A 15173-nucleotide genomic window follows, 5' to 3' on the forward strand; every position below is an offset into this window, starting at 1 on the left:
ATCGAAAGCAGCTTACAGTAAATTATTGCAACCTGGGTTAAGTGCCTTGCTTGAGCACAATAGGTCTGTAATCTCCTGTTGAGGGGTTTGAATCCACAACCTTTGGCTTACTAGACCAGGTCTTTATCCACCAAGTCACACCACCCAACAGTTTGTTGGATACTGTTACTGTACTCTTGAATGGAAAGGCTTAGAGCTGCCCCCCATCCAAAGAGTTTCCTAGTCGACTAGTAGGCATTAGTTTAAACAATTAGTTGACTAGTTATCGCACGTTTAAGATGAATTGAAAGAAAATCAGAAAATGGTTTGAGTTCAATTATTATCCAATTAATATTTAAAATTATTTGCCTGTAGATGCACAGACATGCCTTTGAAGAAACACTCTTTATTATATTGTTGAGAACAGATGACAGAAAAGCCATCTATGCACATGTATGACACAATGTTTGTATGGATGTGTGCAGTCTTGTGGAACATGTGCATGTTTTTTTGTTGTTGTAAGAACAAATATCGTCTATGAGAATGCTGCAAATGACATCAGACATCTCAGCTCAGGAGGTGCTTTGAGTTCGGTTCACTTTATTTCCACAGAGCAGTTTATAGTGACCACAACTCTGCAGCCTGTACATCTGTGATTAAAACATGAAATAATACAAAAACACATTCACCTTGAACCATGATTTATAGTTCAGTGATTATTATCATCATTATGATTATTATTTTTACATTTAAAATTGTTTTTATGTCTTCATTTGTGTAAGTAATTTTCCACCTTCATGTTTAGACAGATTCTTGCCTGACGGTAAATGGAAGGTTACTTGTTTAATATATAATTTTTTGGATCAATTTATTTTAATTGCGTTTTCGTTTCATTCGGAGTACAATTTGAATTTAGAAATGTAAGTTTTTAATTTTGAATGCAAAATCACTAAAGCAAGTATATTCACATATATTATGTTGTCTTGTTTTACTGTTGTAAAGCCATCTTTCAAAAAGTTGAACAACAAATTTTTCCAGTTTCATTTGACATTTTTGTTAAAATAAATACATATTAAGTTCAAAGTTTGAAATCAAGGTGTCTTTATTAGGCTTAACCCTAACCTGGCTTAACGAATATTACCCCATAGTACCACCTAGAGTGTAGACACGTAGTTTCCTGTGGAGGTGTTTTTTTTTTTCTGCATCCAACCGACCACTCAAAACTTGGTCGACCAAGACTCTTCTCATCAACTAAGGTGGTCGACTATTAGGGGTACCCCAGCTTTAGAAAGAAATGTCATATAAATCAAATCCTCAACACTTATTAGCTCAACTTCAAAACCTAGTGAGCTGCCTTGCTATCTACTGCCTACATAGGAATTCTGTCTTGTATGGCAGCATCCTAACCAAACTGGAACCTCATACTGGACTGATTTGGAACACTCTTCATAGGCAGCAACTATGCATGCCAAACAAATATTGTTCCTCACATGACACAAATCAAAATAGAGTTTGATGTTAGCATTTTACGAATCGGTATAAGCTAAATATAGTGCATTTTGAATTTATCTATACCTTAATTGTTGAAATATATTTCAAATCAGATCTCTCGACGACTCTTGGATAGTTTTTTTTTTGGTACCTGGTAAAGTGCATTCTGGAATTGCCTTGTCTACAAAGAATACATGTGATGCTGCCTTAGAATTTGGCCAGAATGAGGTATCTAAAAAGGCTGAGCAATTTTGCTGCCTCATTTTTGAACAACCTTACTGTTTTCTTACTCTTTAAGACCTTTAAGGAACATATAGACAATTGTATAGAAACCAAGCCTGTAGTATATCTGATCTCAAACATAGCAGGCTCATTTTTTGCTGCTTTATAGTTCCCTCAAGAGGTCCATGGGATTATTTTCATTTTTCAAAGTTTAAAACGACATTGATTTAGGAATGTCAAATAAGGCATACACGTATGTTTGTGTTTTTAAACCAGGAAAAAGGGAAGTACTGGAAAGAAGAATGGGAGATGCCAGAGGAATGCCTATTCAAACTCTGAATGGAAGCGGTGTGTGACTTCCCCTGTTGCTCTGGGGGAGAATCCCTAACTTCTGATCTGACCACAGTCTTACCCTCCCCGCAACCATGCTAACCAAGAGGCCATTTCCTGAGAGAGTGAAAGGGAGAATGAAAGACAGGGTGAGGGAACCTGCTTCGTTCCTTTGGGATTTCATTTTGTGGAATTTTTTGTTTGCTTTGAGTAAATTTCCTTCAGGAAGCAGAGGAACAGGGAGAAATAAACAGCTTCTGAGTGTGACCGCACCAAGGCTATGTATAAAGAATACAGTGCTTAGTTCAGTTGTTGACAAAGAATGCTTAATTCAAGCAAGTGGCAAGTAGGTCATCAGACTATTTTAGATGTTAGACCAAATATTTTAGAGCAAGTTATCACATCATTGTTGTTATTTCTATGCTGCTTTAATGTTAATTTAGGTTAAATTCATGTCATTGTTGCATGAAAAGAAAGGCTCCAATAGAGGCAAAGAAAAGAAAATCATCAGTACATCTGGAATTTCTATCTGTTCCCGTCGTTTGCTACTGATTATTCTCACACACACACTTACTCATCATACAAGATTTGCTATAATCATTTAAACACATGCTGCAATATAATATAGTGGGCATGCAGCAGCCCACGGGGGCCTGTTGTCAGAGAAGAGGAAAGAGTTTTGATGATCTCCTTTACAAATGCCAGGAATATCAGCCCTCTGATAGGTGTTCCCTATCCCATTGTTTTCCCGTGCCGAGATCACATCTGCAGCTGTGGGTTTGAGGCCATGCTGAGGTGTGTATATTGAACACTGCGATAGATAGATAGAGAGAGAGCGAGAGAGAGAGAGAGAGCGAGAGAGAGAGAGAGAGAGAGAGAGAGAGAGAGAGAGCACCTTAAAACAGAAAACCTAGAGAGAGAGCGCTCTTAAGATGAATTTCAATCTTGCATTCGAACACACAAAAGTAACCCCGTAGTGATGTTGTCTAGTGTCAGCAATTTTTCTTCTGACGTTGTTAACACATGCGATTCAGTAGCAACAACAAAATCATCAACACAGATTGAGGATGATAGGATCGGATCTACACTTTTGTTAGGGCTGTTTTACACAAACTGTGTCTTCAGGTTACAGTCTTTACACTGGGTGTGTGAGCCAGGCTGTGCTGCGTCTCTGAAGCAGCAGTGAGAGCAGAGATGAGGTGCTCAGCTATTTTAACCAAGCAGCACATGCTTAACTCAGCTGAAAACATTTTGAAAATGCACTATAAACCTGCTCATCTTTAAAAAAAGGTTTTAATGACTCAACATAAATGACTGTACTGAAATACTCACCCACTGACATATCGACGTCTTGATGCAAGTTAACAATGCAGTAACAGGAACGCAACACTTTCCTCATGTAAACTAGATTTCACGATGGTTTAGTTTATAATAGATAATAATAATTCCTTACATTTATATAGCACTTTTCTAGGCACTAAAGTGCTTTTACCTAGTATAGGGAGACTCTCCTCAAGCACCACCAGTGTGCATCATCCACCTGGATGATGTGACAGCAGCCATAGTGCACCAGTACACTCACCACACACCAGCTATTGGTGGAGAGGAGAGAGTAGAGTGATGCAGCCAATTCATGGATGGGGATTATTAGGAGGCCATGATTGAGAAGGGCCTATGGGGAAATTTGGCCAGGACATTGGGGTTACACCCCTACTCTTTTACGAGAAGTGTCCTGGGAATTTTAATGACCACAGACAGTCAGGACCTTGGTTTAATGTCTCATCCGAAAGATGGTGCCTTTTTACAGTATAGTGTCCCCATCACTATACTGGGACATCAGGTCCCACACACGCCACAGGGTGAGCACCCCCTGCTGGCCTCCCTAACACCTCTTCCAGCAACAACCTTAGTTTTCCCCAGGAGGTCTCCCATCCAGATACTGCCCAGGATCAACCCTGCTTACAGTAGCTATAGTGGGCAACCAGGCAAGAGCTGCAGGGTGATATGGCTGCTCTTAGATTTCAGTCACACACTCTCGAACATCTTATTATATATGTCCGCTATTCAAGGAAAAATTCAATGTTGTAATCACTTTTAAATCACTTTTATTTTTTGTATAGTTACACAGTACAGATCGTTGAAAACTCAAACCGCATCTCCCACTGAAGTCATGCAGCAGTTTTGCTCATCCCTCGCACATGCATAATATGCGAAACAGGTGATACTCTTTAGAGACAATGTTGGTTTTATGTTATTTCTTTATGTTAAGGGCATTGGAAAATTAGGGCAAGCTAGCAGCTACTAGCAGTTTGTTTACTCATGGCACCTGTCGACTATTTTCGTTTCTAATTGCTTTGTGCATCATGCACGTTTGACCAATCACAGGTTGCAGAACCTCCCACAGTCCCTCTTCTCTCAAAAAGTACCTACCCCTGAGTAGGAGCTAAAAGGTCCCTCTAAAGTCTCTAACCGGCTAATAGGAACTATAGTTCCTCATGTGAAAATTATGAAAAGTAGTAGTTTACTTCTTCCAGTGGGAAAGGGCCAATAGATAAATAAGAGAATGGACATCACTGAACCCGATGGTCAGGAATGTAAAAGGTTAGCTTAATGAATTACAGGATGACATTAAGCTCCCAACACACCATTTTTAGAAACAATTGTTCCTTTTCTTAATTGTTAGAATTTGATCAAGCCTGTTTGCAAACTCATATTATTAGGAAAGCGTTTGCAGTATGATTCTTTTTTTATTAGGTTTATATCTGAGTTTGAAATTCAATTGAATTTAATTCTCTCGTCTGTTCTCTAGTTTTGGCAGTAATTCTTGAAGTGTGCTGTTTGTGTTATGAGTCACACTGGCACACTCAGACACACACACATTGTGCACCTGTTCTTATCTCAGAGCTCTGCTTGACATCTGGCCCAGAGTTCAAATATAACCATGACTAAGGGCTGGTATAATATATTCACTGTACTTTACACTAAGATATAAGAGACCAAAACACTGAAGCTTTCATTCATACCACACAGGATATGGTAAAGTTTAAGTTTTCTTAACAAAGCAGAATAGAAGTGACAAGTTTCAATAGCTGAAGAGTGTACTGAAGGGGATTTTGCTCTGTGTATTTAGATGTAGGACTTAAATGTTTGTTCAGAACTTAGTGAGCAGGTCTCACCAGGCTGTAATCTGTGCCATACTGACGTCTTGTGGTAACTTCAGTGTACTGCATAAGACCAAAGTGAGTCAATTCAATTATATTAAGGAGGGTAAAGGCTAGGGTGACCATATTCTGGTTTTCCTGGGGGGGGGTAAAGGGTTCAAAACAGTGTTACAATGAATGCAAACTTTAATACAGTGAAAAAGACACTCTATTAACATAATATGTAACATGTATATAAATAAATAACAATTTCCAACATTTTTTTTAATGTCCATGTACTAAAATAAAATAGTTGATGCCATTAGTGTACCTTCATTTACTATTACTATTCCCAGACATTTTCGCAAATTTAGAAATCCCGGTCTGATGCATTTTTAAGGTCCGAAAAATAGGACATGTCCAGGAAAAAGAGAACGTATGGTCACCCTAGTAAAGGCACACTTTGTAAATGTTCACATGTCTTTACTAAACAATTTGTGTCAATTTACATACCCTTAGTAGATTATTTTTCCCTGTTCTAGGTAGCATTGCTAGATGTGGAAATCTGTGGGCCATCAATACCAAAAATAATGGGGTTGGAGGGAGAGCAGGTCAAGTCAAGTCAAGTGGTTTTTATTGTCGTTCAACCATATACAGTTAGTACAGTACACAGCGAAACGAGACAACGTTCCTCCAGGACCATGATGCTACATATAAACAACATAGGGCAAACACAGAACCACATAAGACTACACAGACTAAATAACATACCTATATAAAGTTTACGTGCAAACATCTGCAAAAAGTACAGGACCGTACAATAAATTTATAAAAATGAACAGGACAACAGTAGTGCAAAAAGATGACAGTTTCTAAAAATGCCAAATGTAAACAAACATAACATAGATAGTGTTCTATGGACATAGCAGTTATTGCGGTAGCAGCCCGGTATAAAGTGACAATAATTAAAGTGCAACTCAGGACACGTGTGTGTGTGTGTGTGTGTGTGTGTGTGTGTGTGTGTGTGTGTGTGTGTGTGTGTGTCAGTCCAGTCTCTGAGTATTGTGGAGTCTGATGGCTTGGGGGAAGAAGCTGTTACACAGTCTGGCCATGAGGGCCCGAATGCTTCGGTACCTCTTGCCAGATGGCAGGAGGGTGAAGAGTTTGTGTGGGTGGTGTGTGGGGTCATCCACAATGCTGGTTGCTTTGCGGATGCAGTGTGGGGGAAGAGAGACCCCGACGATCTTCACAGCTGTCCTCACTATCCTCTGCAGGGCTTTGCGGTCCGAAACGGTGCAAGTCCCAAACCAGACAGTGATACAGCTGCTCGGGATGCTCTCAATAGTCCCTCTATATAATGTAGTTAGGATGGGGGGTGGGAGATGTACTTTCCTCAGCCTTCGAAAAAGTATAGACGCTGCTGGGCTTTCTTGGCAATAGAGCTGGTGTTGAGGGACCAGGTGAGGTTCTCCGCCAGGTGAACACCAATGAAGTTGGTGCTCTTGACGATCTCCACAGAGGAGCCGTCGATGTTCAGTGGATAGTGTTAACTCTGTGCCGTCCTAAAGTCAACAACCATCTCTTTTGTTTTGTCCACATTCAGGGACAGGTTGTTGGCTCTATACCAGTCCATTAGCCGCTGCACCTCCTCTCTGTATGCTGACTCGTCGTTCTTGCTGATGAGACCCACCACGGTCGTGTCATCGGTGAACTTAATGATGTGGTTTGAGCGGTGCATTGCTGCACAGTCATGAGTCAGCAGAGTGAATATCAGTGGACTGATCACACAGCCCTGGGGGGCCCCAGTGCTCAATGTGGTGGTGGTGGAGATGCTGTTCCCGATCCAGACTGACTGAGGTCTCCCAGTCAGGAAGTTCAGGATCCAGTTGCAGAGGGAGGTGTCCAGGCCCAGCAGGTTCAGGTTTCCAATCAGGTGCTGAGGAATGATTGCGTTGAATGCTGAGCTGAAGTCTATGAACAGCATTCAAACATATGGGTCCTTTTTATCTAGGTGGGTGAGGGCCAGATGGAGGGTGGTGACGATGGCGTCATCTGTTGAACGGTCGGGACGATACGCAGAATGCAGTGGATCTAGTGAGGGGGGCAGCTGGGTCTTAATGTGCCTCATGACAAGCCTCTCGAAGCACTTCATGATGATGGGTGTTAGTGCGACGGGACGGTAGTCATTGAGGCAGAACACTGAAGACTTCTTTGGCATGGGGACGATGGTGGTGGCCTTGAATTGGAACGATGGCGCTGCTCAGAGAGATGTTGAAGATGTCGGTAATGTTGGGCCTCATGTATTCAGATACAAGACAAAGGCAGGCCTAACACAGTTGTAAAGCCTGACTGAGGCCCACAAAAACAAAGTCATAAATCTTGCTGATAAAAACCACGCCAAAATCAAACAAAGGGAGTACAAAACCGACTACAAATCCCAAAAAGCCTTGCTTACTTTACAACTGTGAGAAATTCCAAAGGATCAAACTCACAACTCCTATTAGATGAGGCACTCAACAGAACGCACCTCAACTTTGATGTCATCAGGAGTAGAAATCCCGCTTCCAGTGACTTTGTGTGCCATATGTAGACGTGGCTCATCGCTGCTCTCAGGTGTTGCTTCGTTGCACAAGGAAGTAACGTGTAACTTGAAACTGCGGCCATACAATCTCCATCTCGCTGGACGAGTTGAGATTACATTGTGTTCCACCGAACACTTTAACGGATCCGAAGGAAACCGCCGAACAATCTGCATCTTCATCCGTTTGCTTGCAGAAGGGAAGAAAGAAGAATTCCCTTCCCTCTTCAATCAAGTTGATGTCGCTGATGTCTCCGCCAGCCCGCCGAGAATCAGCAGCCGTACCGCCGCAGACAGAGCGAGGAAACTTTTCCTAAGAGAACAATCTAACATTGAGTCTGTTATACTGTCTGGTTATTAGTCCCTGATTCCAGGATGGTGCCCCGTTGACATTAATCCTAATTAATACTCTATTGATTTTGATAATTGACAATTATTTTTGATGATTGTTGAATTTGAAGGATCAATAAGCTAGTGTTAAGTCTAATCAATGTTTAATTAATTTTAATAATTAATTATTATATTTGATAATAATTAATGTTCTATTAAATTTGATGATTGTTGATTTAAAGGATTAAAAAAAGCTAACATTGATTCTAATCAATGTTCTATTGATAATTATTAATTATTGCTAATAACCAAACCCACTCCTAAACTGTGAGACCTACAGTAAGAACATCTGCCAGCTGGTCTGCACATCCTCTGAGCACCCTGCCAGGAATGTTGTCTGGTCCAGCAGCCTTCCAGGGAGGGAACAAGGGGAGGGAAACAGAAATAATTAAAATGGGGGGTACTTCCTGTAACAGTGTAGTACCCCCCAAAAAACTGTCAAATTTAGAAGAGGGAAAAGGCCAACGCAGAGCAACAGTGAGAGAGAGAGAGGAGAGAGGTGAAAAAAAAAAAAAATCTTACGCCGCAGCTTGTTCCTCGGCCACTCCTCCTTCCCTCTATCGGACGACAGCCGCACCTCTCCGGGCGGATCAGAGGAACGCACCGCCGCGTTCTCGGGGAACAGAAGGTTCTCCAGCTCCAGGCGGCCGCCAGTGAGCCCCTCCCCGCTCGCGGTCGGCGGTCTTAAACCCTGCCTTGTTACAGCGGCCGGTAGGCGACTCCTGCGCCCCTGGCAGCGGCCCTGACCGCTCCAGGCAGTCGGCTAGGAGACCCTTATCCACTCGCGGTCGCCGGCCATCGTCTTCTTTCAGGCGGCTGGGCTCCTCGTTCCCCGGCAGATGGCCGCGGCTGATCCGTTGGGGTGGACGGTAGTGGCGAGAACTCTACTACGGCGTATCCCTCCTCCTTCCCGGGTTTCGGCACCAGTGTAAAGGGATCAATGGAAAGGAGGAGGTGAGAGCCAATATAAATAATAGTTTAACGATAAACTTAAAAGAAGACACAAAAACACACATGACGGACATGTCCGTTAACGATCTCTCTCTCCCGCACGATCCTCTGCAGTCGATCTTTATACCTCGGAGGCTTGATTAGCCTAATACGGGACCGGGTGTGTATGATTAAATTTGCACCAGCTCCTGATAACTCTACATGCTGGAGTGTTCTTGTTGACTGATTTTTACTGACTGAACAACATAAACAATATGAAATGTCTGCATCAAGGTTGGTGGAGCTCCAGGTCACACCTACCGATGACGTGGACCAGTGGCAGTAAGAAGGCATTTAGCAGCCTTTCGAAGTTCACCCAGGGGAGCTGTTACTAACTATCAAAACATATGCAAAATACAGTCTTTTTGGACAGATTTATTTCTAAATGACGTCACACCCATTCGTTCTTCAATTCCGTATGGAATAAATTTGGGCCTTAAATCCACACGTTACCGGCAAAGTAAAAAAAAAAAAAAAACTTGTTTTAAAGCTTTCACCCTGGTTTCAACACACTCTTGTGTGTTGTATATACTGTATGTATCCACATATGTCATGTGGATACCATTATAAATTATGCAACGCCCCTGAATGTAACCTTATAGTTATGAAATGAAAACTAGTATGATGGATAAAAATAAACCATGACATAAATTCAATCCATCAGAGTGAATGATAAATATTTTTCTAGTGCATAGCTTGAGCTTAAACCTATTGGGGCAGCAAATAGAATCACATTTGTAACGCCTTTGAGGGCAAGCATTACAGGGCTATTATATAATTAATTAGATAGGCGAGAGATTGGTGGGGTATTGACTTAAAATTATCATTATGTGACCATTGATATTTTGAAATGTTTACTGTCACTTGGCCATCTAAAATGCTAAAATCTTTTTTTGATGTGGTATCAAACTTAAATGTAATGACAAACTTAGATGTGGTACAGTCATGTAAAATGAATTAAACATGGCACTCCATACAAAAAAGGTGTCATCTCCATACAGAAAAGCCCAAGGTCTCTACGCAGGTCTTTAAAAGTCTAGGTATAAGAATATATTTTCGGTGTTGGAAAAATTTAGAAAGAGGTTGATACCTTCATGTTTGGGATTTTCACAAGTGGGTACTAGTCATGTGATTGTTGGATTTATGGTTTTACGTAGCTGTCTTGAAATGAGATGTTTCCCCTTGGTTAAGTTCCAAGTTTCAGTTCACTAAACGGGTCCTTCCCGTCAGTCTTTGTCATCTTTGCATTTTGCCAACTAGTGTGCATTAATTGGTGTTTCTTAATGACGACTTGTTGATTGACTTAATGTTCTTTTAAAGTATAAATATTGAATTTTGATCCTGTGACAGCTGATGTATTGGCAGCATCTGCTTCCTGAACCACAATAAAACTTTATGAAGCAGAAGTACTGCATTCAAAATAAAACAAATAGTTCCCTTCATACAGGAGCTGAATTATAGCAGAACTTTAAAAAAAGATGATTACATGCATTATACATAATTACATGATTACTGGCACAATATAACATGCATGATGTTGTATTTAGGGTTCTCGCTTTAACAGTTAATTATATATATATATATACTTTTGACTTTTTGTTATGTATATTTAATGATTTACTCGTCTGCCACAATAATATTAAATTTCCTCATTAAATTTGATAAATATGTTTTATATTTGATACTACAGAGAAACAGAAACACAATCGGTGTCTTTTTCTGATAAGATTCTCATCAAATGGGTCAATTCACTGCAGAGTTGTCTCTGTTTATGTGAAGCACTAAGTTTAGACTGGATCTCTGGGTTTCACTTCCTTCTGCACAGTCTGATATCTAGATTTCTCATGTGTGATGGTTTAGGACTTTGGTCTCAAAGCACATCTCCTTTTATTGTGCATCTCACAGGTGTGCAGTTTGTGGCTTCCCCATTCTCTCTCTCTGTTACTTTAGCATTGAGATAGAGTAGCTATGGGCTAAATAATGAAGTAATAATAAATTAGTTGTGTTGCTCATGTAGTCACATTAGTTTTAGTGGAATGACTCTAGTTGTTGCAGAACCCCAAGTACATGGGAATTATCACAGAACCCTTTCAAAGACATTTAGTAGAGAGCAGAACTTTGATCAGTTAGAATTGAAACCTGCCAGGAAAGGGAGGGTGACTGTTTTTTTTTTCGGATGGATCTTTTCTTGCATTTCATGAAGTACTTATGTTTTCAGTTGTATTTGTGATGCAATTCTATTTAGAGCCTCAAATTATGCAAATTAAGTGAGACTTTTGATGTTTTTGGAATGTTTGCAAAATATTGGCACACTTTGGATTCTAACTGAATCCAAAAAGATGAGAAGTCAATGGACAGGCCATCAACATTTTGTGATATTTTGGTTATATTTAAAAATATGGTTGTATTCATTAAGTTAACATGAACTAACAAAGAAACACTACTTTTACAGCATTTATTAATCTTGCATAAGAATCTTGCTCTTGGTGATGCAGGCTGGAATAATCATCTGGAAAATCTGACAAATTAAATTCATGGGTCAAACATGCCTACATCATTCATTTGTTGGCTTATTTATTTAGAGGAAGGAAAGCACTATCGCTGCCACAGAAATCACTCTTGGGTATGTAAAAATGAGTCTCAGATACAAAATAAAGCTAAAAAACTTGGGTTTCATTGTGGTGCACAACACATGTACAAAGCAAAAGAAGAAAAGTTATTTTAGGATAAAAACTTGGCAAAGTTGATCTATCTGATCTGATTTGAGTTTCACTGCCCATACTGAAGAGCACTAGGAATCTTTCAAAGTTAGTTATTTACTTACGGAAGCTGTGAAATTAATTCATTCATAAAATAAGTTTAAAAGCATGTATGTAAAACAGACTTAGCAACAATGTAAAATAAATAGACTTGGAAAGAATGCAATGTTAAAATAAATGTAATGTATAAAATGTCAAATAAAATTAGTAAAACTAAAGGTTAATTAGCAATATATAAATATATGTTGTCTCACTGATAAGTTGTCACAAAGGCTATATCTCACTAATTAATTGGTTTGAAGTCAAAAGTCCAATTTTTTTTTATCTAGCAGATGTTTTGAATGTTAGTTTCGAACAACAAGTTCAACCCCCTTTTAAATTAGAATAGTTTTTGTGAATTCTATCCTTCAAAATGAATTTCACGACCATCATGTTTTTGTTTTTGTTATTGCTCTTGGGTAAACAAGCGAACATCAAACCACACTAGTATCCACAATTTTCCTAAGCAAGCACTGGGTACTGCCATGATGATTCTAATTGTCTGTTTTGTATTTCTGGTCTCAAGACGGCAAGTAAAATCTTAAGTGTTACTTGGTGTAAAAATTAATTTCAGGCTAAACTTGTGCAGTTGTCGGCTGTCATAACAGCTCAGAGTAATTAATGATATCAACGTAACTTATCTCTGCTTCATATCATCTACACACTCAGGTGAGGCATGAGTGTGTGTCTATAAAAAAAAAATGGGTCATCTCGATTTTATTTATGTATTTTTTTGGACAATTTTTACAAATGTAATACAATAAACGTTACATTACCACTAAGAATATACGGAGACCAGAAATTGAAAACAGTCGAATTTTGGAACACTTCCGCGTTCAGGAAAAATCAGCATGTGTTAAAACTTTTGTCTCGTCACTGTAAACCCTAAAATGTTAGCAGAAGGCAATCAGTTACACCATTTTTTGTTAAAGGGTAACTAAACCCTAAACCAACTTTTTTTAGTTAATGATCTGTAAGCATGGGGCTTTATTAGTACTGGTCATTGATTCAAGTAATTTTTTTGACATTTGTGTATAAAGTGTTTTAATTCTACAATATATGGTGTAAAAACGTCTGAGTGCTGCCCTCTTCAGGTTGAACGGTGGCTACTGCAGTTGAATTTTCCTATTGGCTGTTGCGGTACTTTGTGACATAAGCGGTGACAGCTGACGTAAGCAGGTTCCAGCTCACCACGCCAGATTCATGTACATGTCGTCTTGCGACCGTGTGAGGAATAATAATAACATAGAGTCTGACAGCAGCTGTCAATTAATCCGTCACTACGAGTCTCAGGTGCACCCCCCCCCCGCTCACCCCCGCACTTGGTTCGTACCCTCTATCCCCGCCGGGGTCTGCCCACTTTTCCTGCATTTTCAAATATTTCTAGTGGGTGGAGTAAGACTCTGAGCAGGTGTTTAGTGACCCTTTAATACATTTCCAAGTTTAACTTGATACAACTTTTAGTTCCCCTTCTGTCACTCACTCAACGTTGTGTCGGTGAAGTGATACTAGTGGTCTCTCTTGAGAGCCTCAGTTGCCTTGAAGCATTGAGAAAAGGCCAATGAGAATTGGCGAACAGAATTTGCATGTCCCTCTCCCGGACATACGGGTATAAAAGGAGGGAATCGTGCATCTGTTTAGTCAGGTTTTGCACTGAGGAGCCAAGAATAAGGTTCGGCCGTTACAGTGGTTGGTACGGAGTTGTGACATCAGGGAACAGGGGTTACAACAGTAACTTCGACGTTCCCCTTCTGTCACTCACTCAACGTAGTGTCGGTGAAGTGACACTAGGGGTCCCTATCCAATAACCCCACGACACTGAACCTTGTTATGTGAACTGCTGATGCGGGTGCAAGCAAGCTGTTGCATGCCAAAGGAGCAGCCCACGCCAGGCTGCATGTAAAAATCCCCAACCCCAAAGAAAAACGTCATACACTTTTTAGGTCTATTAGTGGTCGACCAGCCCTACCACCTGAGCCACAGCCGCCCCAATCAGCTCAAATAAGCTCAATCAGCAGCATTTGTGGCAAAACACATTCTTTCTTTCCTTTAATACAAGCAAAAATACAATGTAAGTGATTGGGACCCATTTTGGAAGATTAAAGGCAGAAATGCGAAGGTTATAATTATATAAAAGCACTTACATTGATTCTTCTGTTAAAACTTATGCATTATTTGCATCTGCCTTCTAGACCCAGGGTTCGAGCACGCTCTGAGGAGCATGGCATTCTTGTGGGCACCGGCTATCGGCGCCTCTCTAGCACACATGGGCAGAGCAGCGGGCTGGGCAACTCCCAATACCTTTGTGAGATCAATAACCTCCGAGGGTTGAGTCAGCCATGGCCCATGTTTCTTCAGGTCAGAGCACGTTGAACTCTGTAACACGGGACAGATGACCGGGTGTACTGATTGTGCATAGCTCCTTTTCCCCTCTTCCAAGGCGAATCTGTGAGCTTTTACCACCAGGTGAGTCCACAAAAGCTTGCGCTCCCTGGATGTTTTTCCTCCATAGCCCTCTGGCTAGCGAATTTGGCAGAGGAATTCCCGAGCAGACCCACTACGGGTACTAATTACTCTGTACTGGAATAGGTGCTCCACAGGTATCAGTCATCACGATTACCCCCTGTGTTGTATTTTACACGGTATGGTCCCCCTGCCAGCCGACCCGCGTCTCCCTTGGGCAGCTCCCCCTGCCCCCGGACCACCGCCACTTACATGTGTGGCTCATAAGCCCATGTGACGTATTTGCCACATGTGACCTCTCCAGCCTGGGCAGGATATGGTCTCCACGGGGTCTTTTCCTCCTGATAGAATAGGAGTCAGAAAAGAACACCTTCCCCGATGCATGTTATAGCATTAGATGCTTTCCCCAGCTTCTTCTAACAGCCCTATGGTAGAGAGAGAAAATTCAGCGGCTGGCACGGCCTGTTCCCATGCTTGGCATGTCATTTTGTACCCCCCAGAAGAAGAGGGAGGCCGGGAACCTAAAATGTGTATGACGTTTTTCTTTGGGGTTGGGGATTTTTACATGCAGCCTGGCGTGGGCTGCTCCTTTGGCATGCAACAGCTTGCTTGCACCCGCATCAGCAGTTCACATAACAAGGTTCAGTGTCGTGGGGTTATTGGATAGGGACCCCTAGTGTCACTTCACCGACACTACGTTGAGTGAGTGACAGAAGGGGAACGTCTAGGTTACTGTTGTAACCCCTGTTCCCTGATGTCACAACTCGTAACCAACCACTGTAACGGCCGAAC

General features: G+C 41.1%; 1 pseudogene; it reads left to right on the plus strand.

Moving 5' to 3' along the window:
• Positions 1 to 15173, plus strand: part of LOC127652344 (cytosolic Fe-S cluster assembly factor nubp1-like) — a 48380-nt pseudogene that overhangs the window by 20055 nt on the left and 13152 nt on the right.

This window comes from Xyrauchen texanus, chromosome 12 (assembly GCF_025860055.1).
Source record: "Xyrauchen texanus isolate HMW12.3.18 chromosome 12, RBS_HiC_50CHRs, whole genome shotgun sequence".
NCBI classification, from domain to species: domain Eukaryota; kingdom Metazoa; phylum Chordata; class Actinopteri; order Cypriniformes; family Catostomidae; genus Xyrauchen; species Xyrauchen texanus.